The sequence below is a fragment of the Ctenopharyngodon idella genome, chromosome 15, assembly GCF_019924925.1.
Source record: "Ctenopharyngodon idella isolate HZGC_01 chromosome 15, HZGC01, whole genome shotgun sequence".
Lineage (NCBI taxonomy): Eukaryota > Metazoa > Chordata > Actinopteri > Cypriniformes > Xenocyprididae > Ctenopharyngodon > Ctenopharyngodon idella.
The window spans coordinates 16,631,893-16,651,821 of record NC_067234.1 but is presented as its reverse complement, the minus strand read 5'-3'; positions in this window follow the sequence as shown (position 1 = coordinate 16,651,821).

Below are 19,929 nucleotides of genomic sequence, written 5' to 3'. Positions count from 1 at the left end.
CTTTAGTAATGTCTTTAAATGCGAAACAGTGGTAACGTGTAGATGTGGCAGTGGAATGTCTATACTGTAGCTTGGCTATGAGGATGGGTGTCTCTCAGCAGTGAGGTCCATGCCAGCTAGGACTTGAAAGCCTTGTAAGTCTGAAACAAAAAAGAAGATAACAACCAGAAGGTGCACAGTAATATGCTGATGCTTATAGTGGGGATGGAGGGAGGGTTGCGAGCAGTTTGAGCATACTTACCGAGCAGCAATGCCACGTATATATGTCTCCGGTCTAATAGGAGAATAGTAGTGATTGGAGCGATTTGACAGCTGACTGCAGCACTATGCCTACATGGCCTGACTGAACTAACATTGCGCTCGATTTCAGACAGGACCACTTTGGCAAGTTATTTTGAGTTTATTGAAACAAGTTATTTTGGCGGTATGGTTCTTTATGGGGGTTCTTGCTCCGAAATTAATTGAACATACAAGAACTTTAGCATTAATGAGAGGTTTTAACTTGCCTGAAAAAGAACCCCCCAAAACCATACCCATGTTCCATTCCTGCAAAAGAGAAAAGACAATTTTATTGAAATATAGCTTAATGTACTCATGGCTAGCAGATAGGTATTCTCCCCAGAGATTAGCAGCCCCCTCTTTTAATTTAAGTAGCGAGGTGGTGTTCATTCCTTGCTGAGGGATAGAACAGCAGGCCCCTGAAGTTATAGCAGCAAATGGGGTGTTGTCTCTAGAGGGAGAAAAAACAAGAACAAAGTAGCATGTCCCTGAGATTATAGCATTAAGGAGTAAAAGAGCAGCGTGCCCCTTATAGTATCGTAAAATACTATGTGAATGCAGCAAAGTATTTTTATTTAATAAATAAATAAAAAGAATTTTATTTATTTATTTGAAAGAGCTGCTTAAAGCTTTTTGGGCTAATCTTATATCCTGAGTTCTAGGACTAATGTATCATTGATATGCTGATGATGACCACCGACCCATTGCTTTGAGCATGGGTATTGAGACTATTAAAGCTACGGTGGTTGCCGCGCCTAAGCGGAATGAATGGCTGGTATAAAGCATGGGGTCCATGCCACAATGGAGGCATATGGTCCAGAGACATGAAGCAAACCAATGCTTGGACATAGCTTCTCCTTTTTCTGTGATGAAGAGGGGCTCTGTGTCAGGGTTCTGTCACTTCTGTCTAGTTTAATTCTTGGTTTTGTGACAGAGCTCTGACACTCCCATTCTTGTCCTGTCTTTGTGTGAGTGTACGGCCTCGAGAGTTCATGCGCTCTCTTGTCTGCGTGTCTTCTTCCATGTTGGGAGCGTGGCGTTCAGATCCCAGCACTCATGTCTAGTTCAGTTTCGGTTTCGTGTCGGGATTCGGACACTCGCGCTCCTTGTCCTGTCTTTATTGTGAGCACACGGTTGAGTGTACTTTCACTTGCCGTGTGTTCTTTTCTCGCGTTTTGTGAAGCGCCTGGTCGGTTCTTATTGGCAAGGCGCTTTTGTATTGTCATGTTTTGTGTAGCATGCGGTTTGTTTACATCTGCCGCGTGCTTTCATGTTGTGTTTTTGTCTTGTGCTGTGTAGCACGCAGTCTGTGTTTCATGGGCTGCGTGCTCTCATGTTGCCTTGTTTTGTGTGAACACGTGTCTTATGGCAGGGCCGTGCACAGACCTTTTGAGGGGCATGTGCTGAAACTGAAATATAAAGAAAATATAATATAAAAATATAAAGAAGCACAGTGACCTGGTGATTCTGTAATGTTTTTTAGTTACTACAACATTACTGTAGTAAAACCATGTTTTACTATGTTTATACATGTGAAGACGAGCGGGGAGTATACAATACTAGCAAATACATGCATATTAACATCGTAAACATTAACCATACTGTGTGACCATATATAATATGACTAAATGTTAATAAATGAAGTGTATCAGCAGATAGCCATCATAAATCGAATAAGAAATTTCTTAGACATATATATTTACCTAGCTGACGAGGATCACGCTTTGTGTCAAACTCAAATGCAATTACGCCGGGTTTTTGACCATCGAATGTGTGCAAATGTGCAATTTGTCCGTCATTAAAATGACGGCATCACATTAGGCTAAGTCATCATCAATAGGTTATGAGTGCTCAGTTTTTTCTGTTGTAAAATACGTTTGGCCAAAATCTCAATTTATAAAAGATGTAATACTACTGTATGCACAGGCTATTTAAGGCTATTTGTAGGGTATTGGCTATAACTAACTTAGATGGCAAATGCTAGCCCCCTCCCTCTCTCTCCGCCGCCGGTCCGGTCTCAGGCCTCAAATGCATAAAATATGAGCCTTTATATACATACTAGTGTTTCTTCCGTAAAGACAATGTTGTACTTATTCAAACAACAAGATATTTATTTACTGTTGCAAGACATTCAGCTGCTCTGCTGTGGAACTTCAGTTCGCTGCACTGAGGGGGCGGAGTTAAAAGGTTTGACTAACAGTTTGAGCGGATCCAAAAAGATTTTGTCACAAGCTCTTTTTAATACCTTTAATTGGCTAAATATATTTGTAACTTGACAGACAGACGTAAAGGGTGACCAATAGCATTGATTTATTGAAGAAAATAAATAAATAAAATAAAACACCTCCAAAAAAAGGGCGCTTCGGAGTGTAAGGACAAAAAGGGCATGTGCTCTGCACAGGTTGAGCCCTATGTGTGCACGTGCCTGGCTTATGGGTTCTTTCATTAGCTGTGTGTTCATGTCTCGTTTAGTGCTTGTGTTTTTGTTATGTTTGGTGTGAGCACATGGCTTGTCGTGTTTCTTTGGTTGCATTTACACTGCAAGTCTTAATGCACAGATCCGATCTTTTGACCATATCCGATTTTTTGGCCAGTGTGTTTACATTCACTTTAGACGCGACTGGTATCCGATATCTGTGTTTACATTACTTCCTGCCCCAAAATGATTGTCATTGATAGTTTTACATGCACACGGTAGATCCTCGGGTTTTGAATAAAAATTATTTATATATTTCATGTCGAGTGGCCATGATTACGTGTCAGAATGGATAAGTTAACAGCTGTCAGTGTCATGGATGAATTGCAGCGCAAAATCTGACTGAATGGATACAGAACGGACAAAAAGGTAATTTGCGTTTGATATTTTATCTACAGTTATTAGTTTTAGAATTCCTTTTTTTTTTTTGAGTGAGCTAAGGAGAGAGAGAGCGCGCACGCGCGAGAGAGAGAGATAGCTACAGTGAAGCTTTTGGCTTATAAGAAAAACAACAACGTGGCGGTCTCTTTTAAATTAATCGGGCAAAGGTTGAAATTGCTGCGAATTGCTGTAAAAAAAAAAAAGCTGCAAATTTTTAGTGCGAGTGCATACAAGCACATCTGCTTCTTAATACAACATTGAAGCTACCTTTTAGTGAGCAAACGTGTCGCCCTCGCCTTGTGGTGGCTTGGAATTCCAATGGGAATCGGATATGCGTGTTTAGACGTAGGTCGCATGTCCAGAGATTGGATATGTATCGGATTTTAAACCACATTTGGAAGTGGCTCAGATCGGATGCGAAAAAATCAGATCTCGTGTGGATTTTTGTGTTTATACGTGTGCAACTAATTCCGTTCTGTGTCAGATGTGAGCAAAAGATTGGATTTTTTGTGCCAGTGTAAATGCAGCCTTTGTGCCATGTGCTCTCCTGTCAATTGTCTAACCACACCCATCTTGTTACCTGTTAATTGGTTCATTTGCCCCACCTGTCCTCCCTCATTACCTGCCTTGTTTGCTCTCCTATTTATTTTCCTTGTGTTTGCAGTCCTGTGCTGGATCGTTGTCGTTGAATGTTACCTCGTGTGTTGCTGTAAAGTCAAGTTTTAGTCAAGTCAAATCCTAGTCAAGTCAAGTCAAGTCTGTTTTCCCCCTCGGGGATGTTTTGTTTGTTTTTGTTTTATTTTTTATATATTAAATAAAAACCCATCCTCACTGCAATTGAGTCCTCACTCCTTTCATCATCTACCAAAGCTGACACTCCGTAGGATTGGATTTACGGCGTGAGCTTAACAACTGGTCCATGGCTGTGTGGGGACAATATCCGTCGTCGGCTCTAGTAATGTTAATGGTACTTCTATTATTATCTCTGTTTTAGAATGTTTCAAATAGAAGGAAAAGTAATTGGTGTGATATGATATGTCTTTGATTGTGAGGTCGTGTGAAGGGTCAAATATTTTGGTGTTAATAGTGAATTCTCCTCTTCTGAGGAATCCATAATAGGCAGTGAGGAACGCTGCTTCTAGGAGTAAGTTTGTGTGCAGAGTGAAAAGGCCTGATCTTAATTTATCCACCATTGTGTGCACCTGTGAGAGAGACAACGGTAGTCGTTTATCTGGAACTGCAGGGCTTTCCTTTTTTTATCCTGTTGAGATGAAGGCATATTTAGGGATTTTGTAACAGGCTTTGAGAGGAAGAATCTAAACATCTAATGTGGAATTGAATGCCTAAAATTATAATCTTGATGGTGGAAGGCTTAAGCTTCCTGGATTCAAAGCAGTGTGTAATGAAAGCGCATATGATAGGTATATTAGCTTGGAGTTCAGGCACAGAGAAAGCATTGCAGAAATCTGAAAAAGATGACCCCACCGAGTCGTAAGTTTTTAGTGTCGTCTTTGCTAGCCCTGATCTCAAATACTCTACGGCTGATTTTAGGTATTTTTGCAATGTTGCATTCAGTCTAGGACTGTCAGTCTAGTCGTGATGAAGCAGCTCCCGGACACAGGCATCTGAATTCCTGGAAATTAAAGACAGAGACAGAGTCAGCTATTTTATTATCCAGCCCAGGTATGTGAGTAGTTTTAATTGTAAGTAATTGTAAGTAGCTTTAATTGTAGCTTTAATTGTAAAATTGTTTATAACTAAGATCCAGGTTAGACGTGCAAACCATTGTTTGTTAAATATCCCTCCGAACCCGACGGAAGGGGCTGCGTCGATGGAGAATTGTAGTTTAACTGAGGTTTCTATATCTTCTTCATAGAAGAAGGAAATGCCGTTCCAGTTGTCACATAATTTAGACCAGAATATTAAATCTGACTCATCTAAAGTGACTGTGTTGTGCATTTTCTCGACCGTTTTAGACAGATCTAAAAGTCTGGAAATAAAGGGACGACATTGGGAAATAATCCTCATAGCAAAATTAAGATGGCCCAGCAGAGAAAGAAGATCCCTTTTTGTTAAGGTAGGTAATTGGGAATAAGTTCTTATAAAACCTGTAATCCTTTCTAGCTGTAACGTAGACGCTGAGGCTGAGTTAGAATCCATGTGCGGCTGTTTATTGTGGACAATAGCAATAAACGGATCCAAAAAAAAAGCAGGCAGAGGGTCAAAACCAAATGAGCAGTCCAATCCGTTGACGTACAAAGGATTAGTCCAAGAAGCAATAGTGAGAAGGCAGGGAATGGGTCTAAACCCAAACATCAGTCCGATAGGGCAACCAAAGTAAAAGGGATAATCCAGGTAATCGGTAAACAGAGAAGCAGGCAAAATCATACACAGGTAATCAGACAGAATCAACAGGGAAAATAACGCTTGATAAGGCAGGTAAACTGGCAATACTTTGCAATGAGGCTCAGCATGGTCTCTGGTTAAAAAGCCAACAAACAGGAAGTGACTGAAGAGGAAGCAGAGGGAGTGGAACATGGTCAGTATTCCGGTGACGGCTCCCTCTGCTGGCCTGGCGTTACAGAACCCCTCCCCCTAGGAGCGACTCCTGGAGCTTGACGTGGGCGTCCCCGTGGTCGTGGTGCTGGTCGGTCAGGTCTGGCTCGATGAAACTCCTCGATGAGAGATGGATCCAGGATGTCAACAGCAGCTACCCATGATCTCTCCTCGGGTCCATAGCCCTCCCAGTCCACTAGATATTGGAGCTGACCCCCTCTCCGCCTTGAGTCCAGCAACTCATTTACTTGATAAGCGAGAGTCCCGTCTATATCCAACGGTGGTGGTGGTTCTGGGGTCTCAAGGCCGGGGTCAGCATCTGGGTGGACTGGTTTCAGCAGGGAGACATGGAAAGAGGGAGAAATACGGTAATTAGCAGGAAGCTCCAATCTGTACATGACCTCATTAATTCTTTCAATAATTTTAAATGGACCAACGTTGTCACGGAGTCACAACCAGCACCATCGTCACCAGACATTCACGCTCCTCCCACTTGTTCACAATCCCCTGAGTTCTGATCACCTGCACCTGCACCTCATCACCAGACACCCTTAAAAGACGATCACTCCCTTCACACAGTGTCTGGTCTCGTCAGACTTACATGGACTCCTTACCTGTGACTTACCTGCGTCTTCCTGTGGCTTCCTCCTTTCGTCTCCTGTCTTCAGTCTCCAACCCCGCTCTGGATATCCGTTCCTACGAAAGAGACTCTGATTACACTCAGCTAAGTGACTGTTTCAAAGTGCTTGTTCATCTACTTACCTGCCATCAACCATCCCTGTGTTTGTGCCTCTGTGTAAATAAACTTCTGTGTTTAACTTACCCATCTGCCTCCGTCTGTGTCCTGACAGTAGACCAGACCTCATGCAGAGCACCTCGGACACAGGCAGGGATCGTACTGCGGATCCATTTGCCACCTTGGTCAACGCAGTACGATCCTCACTCCCACAAACGACCACAAGCAATGCACCCACAGTCCCAATGGATATTCTCAACGCCATTCAGCACGCTCTCCAACACCCAGCACCTGCTGCTTCTTTGCCAGCTGCCTCTGTCAGTCCCATGGCCCGACCAGCGACATTCACCGGCACGGCGGAGGATTACAGCGGGTTCCTTCTACAATGCTCTCTCTACCTCGAAGCACATTCCCAATTATTTCATTCTGAACGAGCCCGGGTGGCGTTTGTGATTTCACTGCTCGCTGGACGAGCGCTACAATGGGCACAACCTCTCCCACGCTCCTGTAACAGCCTCCATTAATTCCTTCTTCGCCCATTTCAGAGAAATTTTTGGACAGAGCACCGCCGAGCTTTCCGTATACGACCAATTATTCAACCGACGTCAACATGATGAGTCTGTGAGTATGTATGCCCTTCGTTTCTGTACCCTGGCAGCTGCCAGCGATTGGAATGAAACTGCTTTAATAACTGCTTTTCGCCAGGGCTTGAATAACAATGTCAAACAACTTATGGTCATGTATGATGATACTATGGGCTTGGAAAATCTGATTCAGAGAACCATCTGGGTTGCCCAACGCTTCTCTGCGTGTCAGCTCAACTCACCCTCTGTCAATCCTCTGCCCGCCACACCATCTGTCGCCCTTCCAGCACCTGAACCCATGCAGGTGGATTCTACTCGCCTAACCCGTGCGGAGTGTCAGAGAACATTACAACTGTTGTGTATTTACGACATGCGAATTGACCTTTCTGTGTTTCCGTATACCCTCCCTGTGTTACGTTATTCTATTGAGATTACGCCATAGAGTCATATAGTGTTATGCAGGAATAAAAATGGCACGCACCTGTTTTATGCTCGCTCCTGCCTTTCGTGTATTTCTTAAATATAAAGGAAATATATAACATAATTGGCGACGAGGACCCTTCGTACCACGTTAAGTTTTGTTGTTTTTGAACTTTGGTCGATGTTTCAAGACTGAAGATGTTCGCAGCGCTAATTCTCCACTCCGAGCACGCCATTCTCCACGAGGGAGAGGGAGAGTGAACGCACGGCAACCTCGTAATGTTGCAAAGCCGCGACAGTCGGAACAGAACGAGTTGTCTTCGCTGGAAGGAAATAGAGTGAAAGACAGAAAAAGAAGTTGATGACGGAACGCGGAGCAAGAAAAGGGGGAGAAATTAAAAGAGCTGCCGAACGGAAACAAAGAGAGGAGTGAGTAAAAGAAAAATGGCTGGATTCATTGGTTGTATTGGACCGTTTGATGAATCAGTAGAGCAGTGGAGTGCTTATACGGAACATTTTGACTACTTTGTGCTGGCAAACAAAATAAAAAATGAAGCAATTGTGCCAACATTTCTAAGTGTCATGGGTGTGAAAACGTTCAATTTGCTGCGAAGTTGAACTCAGCCGCAGAAACCAGGCGACAAATCATATGAGGAAATAGTGGGCTTACTCAAAGATCACTATTCACCCGAACCACTGATTATCGCAGAGAGATTAAGGTTTCATAAAAGAAATCAGCAAGATGGTGAATCCATCTCGCAATCTGTGGTTGTGTTGAAACGATTATCCGAACATTGTGAGTTTGGCCAGTCATTGAGTGACACAATACGTGACAGGCTTGTTTGTGGTCTTCGAAGTGAAGCTATACAAAAGCGACTACTAACTGAAAGTAACTTAACATTGCAGAAGGCCATAGAAATCAGCACGTCAATGGAAATGGCTGCAAAAGAGGCACAACAACTAAGTGCTTCCACCCAAGTACACAAAGTGTATGCTGATTCAAAGAACAAGTCAAACTCAGATAAGCCATGTTACCGCTGTGGAAAAGTGGGGCATCAACCTGGAGATTGTTGGTGCAAGGACATGAACTGTAGAAATTGTGGCAAGAAAGGTCACATTAAACGTGCCTGCAAAAACAAAAAGACACAACCAAGCAAAAATGCTGGACCTAAAAAGAAAAATGACCATAAATTCAAACAAAAGCATGTGAACCAAATGGAAAGTGCCCAGCACACACAGAGTGATTCGGGACCTGAGGAAGAGGATGTGTTATGCATTTTATCTGTTTCAGGAGATGAACAGGGCTATTGGGTGACTCCTCTTCTAAATGGGAAACCAGTACGGATGCAGGTGGACACAGGAGCTGCGGTATCACTGGTGTCAGTGACAACATTGAAAGAAACGTTGCCGCATCTCACACCTCAGCCATCCAACATTACACTGAAGACCTACACAGGTGAGATAGTTCCTGTTAAAGGGGTAATTGAGGTGACAGTTGAACTAAATATGCAGAGGAAGAAACTACTGCTGTACGTTATCGAAGGCAATCACCCAGCTTTGCTAGGAAGGATTTGGCTAGAAAGGATTAAGCTGGATTGGCAAGAGGTCCGTCTGGTCAACGAAAACACAAAACTCCAAGGGATTCTAAATAAGTATTTGGATGTGTTCAGTGACGAACTAGGAAGTATGAAGGACACTGCAGTGAAACTGACGATGAAACCAGGCAGTCAACCAAAGTGTTTGAAAGCCAGACCAGTGGCGTACGCCATTAAACCCAAGGTTGAAGCTGAATTAGAGAGACTAGTAAAGGCTGGAGTTCTGCGACCAGTACACACGAGTGAGTGGGTGACGCCAATCGTGCCGGTCTTAAAAAAAGACGGGTCCCTTCGACTATGTGGAGATTTTAAGGTCACCATAAATCCGGTTCTGACCCCAGAGCAGTATCCGCTGCCTCTTATTGAGGATCTCTTTTCCAATCTCGCTGGGGGCCAACAGTTCAGTAAAATAGATTTGTGCCAGGCATACTTGCAGATACACGTGGACCCAAATTCACAAAAACTTCTTACCATCGTGACCCATAAGGGGATGTATCAATATCAGAGGCTTCCTTTTGGGATTACCTCGGCACCGGCTCTGTTCCAAAGAGCAATGGACCAGATTCTCAGTGGGCTGACCGGGGTGCAGTGTTATCTTGATGATTTGCTGATCACCGGGAAGGATGAGCAAGAGCATTTGAGTAACCTAGAAGCCACCTTGCAGAGACTGCAGAATTTTGGACTGAAGGTCAGGAAGGACAAGTGTGAGTTTTTCTGCCCTTCTGTTGAGTATTTGGGCCACGTGATTGATAGTTCTGGACTTCACAAGGCACCCTCAAAGGTGAAGGCAATACTAGAAGCGCCAGCTCTGCAAAACGTGAGTCAGCTTCGGTCTTTTTTGGGCCTGTTGACTTATTATGCGAAATTTGAGCCAAATCTAGCTAACAGGTTGAAACCGTTGCACGAGCTACTGAACAAATCCAAAAAGTGGGAATGGACTAAGCAATGTGAAGAATACTTCAATGAAGTAAAAACAGCCTTAGCTCAGTCTGAAGCTCTCACTCATTTCAACCCCGCTCTGCCAGTGCAGTTGGCATGTGACGCATCGCCCTATGGCGTGGGGGCGGTGGTGTCACACATTATGCCATCGGGTGAGGAAAAACCCATCGCTTTTGCATCACAAACTTTGAGTAAGGCAGAATGTAACTATGCCCAGATCGAGCGTGAGGCACTCGCTATTGTGTTTGGGGTGAAGAAATTTCATCAATTCTTTTTTGGAAGACGATTTATGCTTCTAACTGATCACAGACCTCTCACCTCCATCTTTGGCCCACATTCAGGTATTCCTTCACTTGCAGCCGCAAGAATGCAGCGTTGGGCCCTTCTTCTGTCTGCACATCAGTATGAGATAAAATACAGAAGATCGGAACATCATGCTAATGCTGATGGGCTCTCCCGACGTTGCCCACTTCACATCCAGAACCAGCAAAGGCAGAAATTTTCTACTTCAAAGAGGTGGACAATTCCCCTGTAACGGCAGCTCAGGTAAAAAAAGCACACACGTACTGACCCAGTGATGTCCAAGGTTTTAGATCTCGTGCTCAGAGGGGAAGTAGGAGAAATGTCACCACTCCTAAGGCCTTATGTGACCAGGAGAAATGAGCTAACAGTAGAATCTGGATGTCTACTGAGGGGCTCAAGGGTCATTATTCCACCACCATTGAGACAACAAGTTCTGGAGGAACTTCATTCGGGACACTGTGGAGTAGTTTGGATGAAGGAAATCGCCCGTAGCTACCTTTGGTGGCCAGGTGTGGACTCGGAGATTGAGGAAAAAGCAAAAACGTGCAGTGCATGTCAGAAGCTGAGAAATACCCATCAACCAGCCCCGTTACACCCCTGGCAATGGCCTGAGGAACCGTGGGTGAGAGTCCATATTGATTTTGCAGGGCCATTGGAAGACCATATGTTTTTAGTTCTTCTTGATGCCCACAGCAAATGGCCAGAGGTTGAGGTAATGAAAGGCACATCATCATTGAAAACTGTGGAAGCCCTTCGTTCAATTTTTGGTCGTTTTGGCCTGCCACAGCAACTTGTCAGTGACAATGGGCCTCAGCTGGTCTCGGAGGAGTTTGAGGCTTTCATGAAGGTCAACAGGATTCAGCACATTCGATCAGCACCTTATCACCCGTCAACTAACTTGCTGAGCGGTTTGTCCAGACAATGAAGCAGGCTCTCAAGTCGACACAGGGTAAAGGATCACTAAATCAGCGCCTCAACACTTTTCTACTTTCCTATAGAAACACCCCCCATGCCACCACTAAAGTATCTCCTGCCACCGCTATGTTCAAAAGACAACTTCGCACTCATCTGGATTTGTTGAAACCCCTGAAAACAAAACAGACTGTTCAAGCGCAACAAAACCTTCAGATGGAACGATGTCTAAAAGCAAAACATCGTTGTTTCAGACCGGGAGACAAAGTGCTAGCTCGTAACTATGGGAAGGGTATCAAATGGCTACCAGCAGTAGTGATCGCACAAACAGGGCCAGTGTCTTACACTGTTGAACTTGCTGATGGTCATCTCATCTGGAAAAGGCATGTAGACCAGTTACTAGCTGCAAATTCAGGTGACAACTCAGGAGAACAGGTGATGATAGATCCTTACCTGGAAATTGCTCCAGAATACCATCATCTGTCGGAGAATTCTTCCACACCAACTCCTGAGAATACACAGACTGAGACTCTGCCTAGTCAGGTGAAACAGACTGTTCTGGGTACAAGTCAGTCAGTGCCCTTGTCAAAGCAAATCCCTGCTAAAGAGACTGTAACTGTGGATGTACCTACAGTTCGGCCATATCCTAAAAGAGAACGTCGACCTCCAAATAGACTGACACTCTAGATAGTGACAAACCCACAACAATGGGGCAGAATAATCCCCAGGGTTATGTCTGGGAATAGAGGTAGTCTACCCACTTTCCCTAGTTAGTTTAAAAAAAAATAAAAAATCTTCTGAATAATGTATGCTGACACATACATCTGAAGTTTAAAAGAAGTGTGTTTAAAAGATGTTACAGTTGATGTAATCTTTATTTTCTTTACTACTTTGAATTTAGAGGGGAGGAATATGTTGTGTATTTATGACATGCGAATTGACCTTTCTGTGTTTCCGTATACATAGAGTCATATAGTGTTATGCAGGAATAAAAACGGCACGCACCTGTTTTACGCTCGCTCCTGCCTCTCGTGTATTTCTTAAATATAAAGGAAATATATAACAACAACATCATCTCTGCTTATACTGTGGGGGAGAAGACCATATGATCGCTGCCTGTCCTGTATGACCACCACGCCCAGCGGTGAGTACTATCCAGCTACCAGCTCCTGTACATCTTCTTAACTCTCATGTCTGTGTTTCAGCGCAAGCCCTCATTGACTCTGGCTCTGCAGGGAACTTCATCAGCAACCAGATTCTCCAGAAACTAAATGTACGTCGCAAGCGATGCCAACAGGACTTCCGCATCCACACCATACAAGGAAAACCGCTGGGTCATGGTCATGTTCGTCATTTCTGCCCCACACTGACGCTCCGCATCAGCTGTCTGCATTCAGAGGAGATCACATTCATGGTGCTGGAAGGTTCCATCCTGGGATGCCCATGGCTCAATCAACATCAACCTTGCATCCAATGGAACACTGGTGAGATCCGCAAGTGGAGTAATGAATGTTTTTCCAAGTGTTTATCTTCTCCAAGAAAATCTTCCTCGAAACTACCACCTTCTTCTTTCACTTCCAACATTTTGTCTATCCTCTCCACCTCCTTCGAAAGCGGTTACGTGGAGCTCGCATCTTCTCCAACCTGGACCTGCGGAGTGCGTACAAACTCGGGGGGACGAGTGGAAGCCTGCCTTCATTACCCCATCTGGCCACTACGAATACCGGGTTATGGCGTATGGCCTGTCCAACTCTCCCTCGGTGTTCCAGAATTACATGAACGAGGTGTTCCGAGAGTTTCTCAACTGATTCGTGGTGGTCTGCATCGATGACATCCTCATCTACTCCCGGAACCTGACTGAACATCGTGAAACACGCCTCCCAGGTGCTGGAAAAGCTCCGCCAACACCATCTCTATCTAAAGCTGGAGAAGTGCGAGTTCCACACCACCTCTGTGTACTTCCTAGGATACATCATTGATCAACACGGTATCCAGATGGACCAGAGGAAGGTGGAATCCATCCGCAACTGACCTTTACCCACCATCGTCAAGGAGCTACAATGATTCCTGGGGTTTGCAAATTTCTACCGTCACTTCATCCACAACTACAGTCTCCTCAGTGCAGGCAGTCCGGAGACACAAACGACATGCGGATTCTAGAAGAGGGCCGACTCCTCAATACCAACCTGGCCAGAAGGTTTGGCTCTCCACGAGGGACATCCGTCTCCAGCTGCCCTGCCGCAAGCTGAGTCCCCGGTACATAGGTCCATTCACCATACAGAGGCAGCTCAACAAAGTCACCTACCGACTCAACCTCCCAGCACAGTATCGTATCTCACCATCATTTGACGTATCCCTATTAAAACCTTACACTGATCCTATGCCTTCTCCCTCCACAGATTCTGGTGACGATGCGGTACCTCCTCCTCCCGAACTCGCTGAGGAGGAAACCATCTACCGGGTGTGGCCGATCCTCGACTCCAGACGATGGGGTCCCCAACTTGAGTACCTCGTGGACTGGGAGGACTAAGGCCCAGATGAATGCTCCTGGGTGAACCATCACGACATCCTCGTCCCCTCTCCCCTAATGCAATTCCACGCAGACCACCCAGATCGTCCTGCTCCCCGGGGTCGAGGTAGACCCCGTCGTGGTCGCCCCATCCGGTTGTCAGGAGCCGCCCGAGGGGGTACTGTCACGGAGTCACAACCAGCACCATCGTCACCAGACATTCGCGCTCCTCCCACTCGTTCACAATCCTTTGAGTTCTGATCACCTGCACCTGCACCTCATCACCAGACACCCTTAAAGGACGATCACTCCCTTCAGACAGTGTCTGGTCTCGTCAGACTTACATGGACTCCTTACCTGTGACTTACCTGCGTTTTCCTGTGGCTTCCGCCTTTCGTCTCCTGTATTCAGTCTCCAACCCCGCTCTGGATATCTGTTCCTATGAAAGAGACTCAGATTACACTCAGCTAAGTGACTGTTTCAAAGTGCTTGTTCATCTACTTACCTGCCATCAACCATCCCTGTGTTCGTGCCTCTGTGTAAATAAACTTCTGTGTTTAACTTACCCATCTGCCTCCGTCTGTGACCTGACAAATGTACCTTGGGCTGAGCTTCCTGCTGGGCAGCCACAGTTTGATTTCCTTCGCTGAGCCAGACCCGTTGTCCTGGTTGGTAGAGAGGGTTTGGGCGACGTCGTCTGTTGGCCTGGAACTCCTGTGTTCTCATGGCCCGCTGGAGACGGACGTGTGCACTGTCCCACACCCTCTCACTATGTTGAATCCAGTCGTCCACAGCTGGGACCGAAGAGGGTTCGCCAGACCACGGGAACAAGGGAGGTTGAAACCCCAGGACGCACTGGAAGAATGGGTGAGAGAGTTCTGAGCATATTCCGCCCAGGGGAGGAACTCTGACCATCTATGCTGCTCTCGAATAAATTAAGTTCTCAGATATTGGCCAATTTCTTGATTTAAACGTTCCACTTGGCCGTTAGCTTGAGGGTGATATCCTGACGTGAGACTGACGTTGATATCCAGTTGTTTACAGAAGGCTCTCCAAACTTGGTAAGTGAATTGTGTACCTCGATCGCTGACGATGTCTTCTGGCAGGCCATACACTCTGCAGGCATTGTTGAATAAGGCTTGAGCTGTTTCCATGGCTGTGGGTAATCCATGCAACAGCACTAGGCGGCAAGATTTGGAGAAACGATCTATGATGACCAGGATTGTGGTGAAGTCATTGGATGGGGGTAGATCGCTAACAAAGTCTATTGATAGATGAGACCAAGGGCGTTGTGGGATGGGTAGTGGCTGGAGTAGACCTGAGGGTAGTTCTTTGGAGGTCTTGGATTGGGCGCAGACTTGACATGACTTCACATAGGCTGTGATTTCTCTGGTCATTGCCGGCCACCAGAAAGAGTTTTGTAACAAGCGGTTAGTGCGGGAAATGCTGGGGTGACCGGCACTGATGGACATGCGGACCCATTGCATGATACAGCGACGTAGGCACTAAGGTACATACTGTTTACTAGTGGGGCAGTGAGCTGGTAGTGGTTCTCATCGCTGTTCCAGTTGTAGTTCTTCCAATATGTCCCAGGATATAGGAGCTAGGATGACAGAAGGAGGGAGTATGGGTTCAGGAGTTAAATGTTCAGTATATGGATCGTACCTTCTGGAGAGCGCATCCGCCTTGCTATTCTTACTGCCGGGTCTGAAAGTGACAGAAAACTGGAAATGAGTGAAGAATAAAGCCCAACGGGCCTGGCGTGGATTTAAGCGTTTAGTGCTCTTGATGTATTCTAAGTTCTTGTGATCGGTGATAACTTGAAATGGGTGGATGGCTCCCTCTAACCAGTGTCGCCACTCTTCAATGGCGGCCTTCATGGACAACAATTCTTTGTTTCCCACATCATAATTCCGTTCGGCAGAAGTTCATTTCTTAGAGAAGAAGGCACAAGGATTCTCCAGTTGATTCTCTAGGAGACGAGAGAGGACGGTTCTGACATGGTTAATATGTTCAGCTTTGGACTTAGAGTAGATGAGGATGTCGTCGATGTATGCCACAAACTGGTTGAGTACGTCCTTGAAGATTTCATTGATGAATGATTGAAAAATGGCTGGTGAGTTGGCAAGCCCATACAGCATAACCTGGTATTCATAGTGCCCCCTAGTGGTGAGAAAAGCAGTTTTCCACTCGTCACCCTCCTTAATTCTGATTAGATTGTATGCACTTCTTAAATCCAGTTGTGTAAATGGTGGCTTCTCATAGTTGTTCAAGCACAGAAGGTACTAAGGGGAGAGAGTAACGAAACTTAACTGTAATTCTATTCAGTTTTCGGTAATCAATACAGGGTCTGAGTCCTCCGTCCTTCTTCTCGACGAAGAAGAACCCCGCAGCAGCAGGAGAGGTAGAAAACTGGAAACGGGTGAAGAATAAAGCCCAACAGGCCTGGCGTGGATTTAAGCGTTTAGCGCTCTTGATGTATTCTAAGTTCTTGTGATCAGTGATAACTTGAAATGGGTGGATGGCTCCCTCTAACCAGTGTCACCACTTTTCAATGGCGGCCTTCATGGACAACAATTCCTTATTTCCAACATCATAATTCCATTCGGCAGAAGTTAATTTCCTAGAGAAGAAGGCACAAGGGTGCAATTTCCCTGGTTGACCATGTCTTTGTGAAAGTACTGCTCCAATTCCACAGTCCGAATGAATAGTCGAATGAAACCTGAGTCCAGAGCTTCTTCAATATATTCCTCCATAGCTTGACTTTCGACTCTGGAGAGGGGATAAACCTTGCTTTTGGGGGGCATGGTATTGGGAAGCAGATTGATAGCACAATCCCAGGATCGATGTGGTAGCAGTTGTGTGGCCTTGGTTTTAATAAAGACTTCTGACAGGTCGTTGTAGTAGGTGGGAATGCTCACATTTCTGAGTGTCAGGACTTTCAATGCTGGTAGTTAGACATGGCTGGGGTCTCATAGTGAGGCAATGATTTATACAGAACGTGGACCAACGAGTGAGTTCACCGTGAGACCAGGAAATATCGGGGTCATGGGCAGAGAGCCAGGGGTAGCCCAGGATGACTTCGTGCTTGGGAGAGTCAACGATGTATAATGTGATGGATTCTTGATGTAGTAACTCAACGTTGAGGGTGAGGGTTTTGGTCTGATGAGTGGTTCCTTTTCCAATCAGGGCGTCGTTGATGGCTTTGATCTTGATAGGTGGGGTACATGGTTGAGTGGAGATGTTATACTTGGTGATGATGTCCTTGTTGATCAGATTAAGAGCAGCCCCAGAATTGATCATCACTGTTAGATCAAGAGACAGAGTATCAGACTTGAGAGAAATAGGTACTGTGAATGATTTGTTGCTAAGCAGTGAGAAGAGTTCAATATTTACCCTGGGTGTGGCTTGGAACTTGTGTGGGCATCCCAGACTGCGATGGCCTGCTTCACCACAGTAAAAACACAAACAATGTTGTTGACGCCTCTCTCTTTCCTCCTTAGAAAGCCGTGAAACACAGAGTTGCATGGGTTCATCGTTGGAGTTATTATCGATGGTGACTGAGATTGGTGAATTGCGTTGGCTTCTCCTGCTATCCTTGCGTTTAGGAACTTGTCTCATAAGGTTGTCGATCTTAATGGCAAGGGTGACAAACTCATGAAAGGATGAATCTTCTCCTTTACAAGCTAGTTCTGCCTGCAGTTCGGTGGAAAGACTACAGTGAAACATAGCTTTGAGTGCGACATCATTCCACCCATTCTGAGAGGCTAGTGTTCGAAACTCGACAGCATATTCTGCGGCGGTACAGTTGCCTTGACTGATGTTAATGATTTGTGTTGAGATATCTCTGCCCCCTGCCTGATATTCAAACACTTCCCGGAGTTGTTGGATGAAGTAATCTGCAGAATATTTAAATCGTGGGTCAGAGTCCCAGACCGCTGAGGCCCAATCAATAGCTCTGCCAGTCAATAGTGTCATTAAGAATGCACATTTCTTCTCCTCCGATTCGAACATATCTTCTTGGTGATCAAGGTACAATCTAACCTGATGAATAAAGCCCTTACATTGCTCAGCAGTACCAGCAAACTTGTTAGGAAGAGCAAAGCTTACCGTCTTCGGCTGGGAGGAGGAAGTGACCGGATGTAGTGCGTCAGATGCTCGTTGACTGTTTGGGACTTAGCAAGCTGTTCCTGATAATTCTTTAGCATCTCGCTCTGATAAGCGAACGCCATCTGCAGGTTTAAAACTTCCGCTGGATTCATGGGTGGTGAAGTATTCTGTAACGTAGACGCTGAGGCTAAGTTAGAATCCATGTGTGGTTGTTTATTGTAGACAATATCAATAGACAGATCCAGAAAAACAGGCAGAGCATCAAAACCAAAGGAGCAGTCCAATCCGTCAACGTACAAAGGGTTAGCCCAAGAAGCAATAGCGAGAAGGCAGGCAATGGGTCTAAACCAAAACATCAGTCCGATAGGGCAACCAAAGTAAAAGGGATAATCCAGGTAATTGGTAAACAGGAAGCAGGCAAAATCATACACAGGTAATCAGACAGAATCAACAGGGAAAATAATGCTTGGTAAGGCAGGTAAACTGGCAATACTTTGCAATGAGGCTCAGCATGGTCTCTGGTTAAAAAGCCAACAAACAGGAAGTGACTGAAGAGGAAGCAGAGGGAGTGGAACATGGTCAGTATTCCAGTGACAGCTCCCTCTGCTGGCCTGGTGTTACACTAGCTTGTCTAGCGGAAGAAATGCTTGCATTTTTTCTGAATCTAGTGTGATCCCCAGGAAATCTAGGACAGGAGATGGGCCTTTTATTTTTTCTTCTGCTAGAGGAATGCCGAATTTATTGAATGCTTTAACCAGGGAATTGAAAAACTGGAGGTTTTGACAGGTGAAAGAGAAAGACCAGCTAGGAACCCATGCATGAGCCCTAGAAAAAAAAAAGCGGTTTGGATGCTTTATCAGAGCTTTAAATAGCTCTTTATTATTCACCAGAGTGTTTATTTCTTTTATAGAAATTTTGTGCGGCGTGGACATGAAAACTTCGGGTGACTGTTCCCGCAATAGCTGCAAGCATGAAAAATTTACCAGTGGGAACGAAAAATTTACCAGTGGGAACGAGGGTTACATACGTAACCGAGACGTTCCCTTTCAGTCGGTCACGTTCGACATACGTCAGTAGTGACCGACGAATTGGGATCCCAAATAAAGCGCCACAGTATGAACCCCTTCCAGTGCCCAGCGCAAGCTCTAGCCACCCGGCGCACCAGTGGGACGGGGAAGGGGGCGAGTTTATGCCGAGAGAGTCTACTGCTGTTCCAATATACCCACTAAGTAAACTAGACTACACTGGGGAAGCGAACCCGTAGGGGACGCTGCGGAGACCACTATCCACCCGTAGGGGAGGAATTTACGTGGAGAGTACACATATGGACTGGCCGTGGGCAGTACGCATATGGAGTCCCTGGGATGGCTCCACCTGGGTAGGGGGAGACTCATCTGAGAGGTGACAGCAGAGCTGGCTCTGCTAAGGGAAAGACACAGGCTCACCGTGGGGAGTTGGCCGTGGACAAATACACACATGGGACCACTCACGTTGAGGGGTCACGACATGTGGAACCCAGCCAAACGTCAACGTCAGTGACGGAGGTTTGGCCTGACATCAGACACTCCGCAATGTCCGAGCCGAAGGGGGAGGCAGAGGAACTCGACTGGAGTAAAAAGGATGCACATATCCGGCCCAGGGGGCGGGAGTGGCATTGCAAGCCAACACTAGAACGGGCTCTTCGCGTCTACCAGCTGGTGGAAGCGAGTACACGGGAAGATACCGGTTCTACACGAAGGCTATAGAATCTAGCAAACGTGTTAGGTGTCACCCAGCCCGCAGCTCTACAGATATCTGTCAGCGAGGCGCCGTGCGCCAGTGCCCAGGAAGAGGCCACTCCTCTGGTGGAGTGGGCTCTCAACCCGAGCGGACAAGGCACGCCCTGGGATTCATACGCCAGGGAGATGGCGTCCACTATCCAGTGGGCCATCCTCTGTTTGGAGACAGCCTTTCCCTTCTGCTGGCCTCCGTAACAGACAAAAAGCTGATCTGAGGTCCTGAAGCTTCGCGTTCTGTCCACGTACAGGCGCAGAGCGTGGACAGGACAGAGCAAAGCTAGGGCTGGGTCTGCCTCCTCCGAAGGCAGCGCTTGCAGGTTCACAACCTGATCTTGAAAGGGAGTGGTAGGA